Consider the following 3,507-nt stretch of genomic DNA (forward strand, 5'->3'; position numbering starts at 1 on the left):
AGTTAGTGCTTAAGCTAATTAAAGACTTAAAAATTCATAATTCCTTTTGCTAGTTCTACGACGATTCTGGTTCTATACATACATACATACATACATACATACATACATACATACATACATACATACATACATACATACATACATACATACATATTGATAACTTTTGTAGACTGATATTTTTCATGAGGTGCAAAACATCAAAGCATATCGGGAAATTGTGAATAGTATAACCGTACAGCTTTAAGACCATTGTTGAATGTAGCGAATTGAGTTATGACGTAGCGGACGCATATGAAATACTAATGAGGCCATTAACCTCTGGAAAACTGGAAATGGACAGTACATGCCGATTATTACACGCAAAAACTCGAATTTCTTCACAGTTCTGTCATATTAGGTTCAAGTCCATGTGATTTGAGCAATACGCGTAACGGTTTTGGGGGAAATTGTAGCAGCATTCATTTCCGTTTCTCTCTCTCTCTCTCTCTCTCTCTCTCTCTCTCTCTCTCTCTCTCTCTTAATCTGTCTTCGTGCTATAACTTTCCTAGCAAAGGTGTTGGCAAAATAATGACCGGTTGCTCCTCCAAAGTGTATATTGCTATAATTAAATTGTCAAATGAAAGCCTTACTTCTGCAAAGCTAGAATAATGTTGTTGCATGGTGGGTCTGCACTGCAATACTGAGCAAGGCAGTTACTTTGCATAGAGATTATATCGATGGCGATTCGATGGTTCGTGGAGCACCACGATCATCCTCTGCTTTGGTTAACTGATGCTTCCGGGCCGAAATTGCTTTCATCGTAAACTAAGTTTCATGCCAGTGCAGCGGTGTATTCGTGTCTAATGAAATTTTATTCCCTTTTGTTTTTAGTGATACTAGTGATTGGTACGATTATGGCTAACTTCAACTTTAAATAAAATAAAAACGACTGAGTCTAGAAGGATACAATTTGGTATGTTTGATGATTTGAGAGTGGATGATCAACATATCAATGGGCAACACTCTAGCCTCATTCATTTTCAAGATCTGAGGCGGACAATAAAAGTGCGGACAAAAAAATTGCGGACGGACAGAAAAATCCATCTCAATAGTTTTCTTTTACAGAAAACTTAAAAAACGATTACACTGCCCCAGCTGATGGCACACTAACCATCAATTGCAAAGAATAAGAGATGGATTGTCGTCTATGGAAGAGTGTGCAACATCGAACCAAGCATGAACTTGCTATCGATTATCTCTTTATTAATAGGATCTATCTAAACGGTTGTGAGATTTTGTGTTATGATAATTTGCAACAAAGGAAAAAAAAAAAACTCACGGATTTGTAAACTTAAGGAGTTAGGATATTTTTCGTGTTTTATAATGAGCTAGTTATGATAGATTGTATTTGCTTAATTTTTTTTTTCAAAGCGTCTCCTCTTTGAATATCAATTTGGTGCATTAAGTCTTTCAAAATATATTCTCGGAATCTTGAATGTGTCAAATGATATATTAGTGTATACTGTTTTCAAAGAATATTGTGCGCTTTTTTTTTATTTCATTAATCTTTAAATTCCCTCTCCTCTCTCTCTCTCTCTCTCTCTTCTCTCTCTCTCTCTCTCTCCCCGAGAATAATCAAAAGATAAATGTGATACAAATGAAATGATAACCGAAGCAAAGGAAAATCATGAAGTATGAATGTTCTGGATCAGTCACATTCCAGATTGCAAACAATGATTGTGCAAACATTCTTGGGAGCAAGACTCATCAAGTGAGACTAAAATGAAACTCGTACTCTTGGCTAGACACGAGCTAGCCATCCATTGCAAAGTACACCGAGAAGGAAAAAGAAAAGATGAATGAGAAACATAGATCTTCCGAATATTTACAACTTAGACCCTTTACACCCTGAAGTGGAGGTGAGAGTTGTAAACGATTGATGGACTTTGCCAAAGGTAAAGAAAATCGTACGCTCGAAATATAAACAAAGTTCCATCCCGGTTGTTCAAAAAGGGAACTATGTTTTGGCTATTTATGACCTCGGGGTTGGGGTAAAGGCACGCGGCCTAAAATGTCTTTCTCCTCTAAATGGTGAAGCTGAAGTTATGCGAGATGAAGTTTTTGCTGGTTTCGTAATTTGCTGAATGTTTCATTACTTGCGCTCGTTGCAGCCGCGCAAGCGTGCTGTGCTGGTTCAGATCGCTTTCGCATGAAGAGATATGATGACTCCAAAATGAATTTAGAGTGAATTTCATCCAACCCTTGCGTAAATACTGCAGTATAAATGGAATCTGCTCTTTCTAGTGAGCATTTACACCCACTGGGTTTTTTGTCATTCTTCCCACAGTTAACTAGTCTAGCAGTCCAAGTATTAGCTGATAAAGGATATTCCAACAAGTACGTAGTCCTATTGATTGAAGGAAGTCAGAGATCTACCGCAGGTCTGTTATGCACATTTTTCCAGTATTCATTATTCATTTAATAAGGACCAGGACTTTCATCAATTGGCCTAATTTGCATCAATCAATCAGCCACCGTTTCGTATTCAGCCCATTCCTTAACCTCGTTGTTGTTATAGTCTACTACGATAGGGCGAAAAGTTCTTGGTCTTTATTGACTTAATGACTGATTATATCTATTAAACCTGGGGTCCCAACGTCTTGGTTATTGGCGCCGTAATAGTAAATTAAAATGGAAAGTTAGAAATAACGTTTAGAAAGAATTTCATATAAAAATATATACATATGTGTATGTATATGATTTGTTTGTTCGAATATATTATCAACACATATATGCTTTTTATGTATAGGTTTTAAGGTAGAAAAACACACACATCCCCTCGACTGTCTTTTCTTCGAAAGATAGTGTTACCATAACTATCGGGCAAATGTTATTCAGTCGTCGTTACTATTATTATTATTATTATACTATTATTATTACTATTGCTATAACAGCAATAAAATAATAATAATAATAATAATAATAATATAATAATAATAATAATAATAATAATAATAATAATAATAATAATAATAATAATAATAGCAGAACTGATGGGGATTCGAACACCAACACCACCAGCACAACCAACCCAACAGAAACCAAAACAGCAACCTCCTTGGAAAAGGCGCCTGGAAAAGCAAATCATCGTGATGAGATCTGACTTGAGTAAACTGAAAGAGATGGCAGAAAAAAGGCTAAGAAGCAAGAAAACAAGGGAGGAACTCAACGAGAAATACAAAGTACAAGAGAGGGGACTAAACAACACAATAGAAGATGTAAAACAGAGGCTTAAGGCCAAAGCACATAAGATCCAACGGTACATGAACAGGAATAAGGGATACCAACAGAACAAACTATTCGGAACCAACCAGAAAAGACTATACATCCAACTAAGAGGGGAAGACAACCACCAAGAAATTCTTGAGGCCGAATCAAGTAAGAGACTCTGGGAAAACATCTGGAGCAATCCGGTATCACACAACAAACATGCAACATGGCTCCAGGAAGTCAAGGAAGAAGAAACAG

Source organism: Macrobrachium nipponense, chromosome 7 (assembly GCF_015104395.2).
Source record: "Macrobrachium nipponense isolate FS-2020 chromosome 7, ASM1510439v2, whole genome shotgun sequence".
Taxonomy (NCBI): domain Eukaryota; kingdom Metazoa; phylum Arthropoda; class Malacostraca; order Decapoda; family Palaemonidae; genus Macrobrachium; species Macrobrachium nipponense.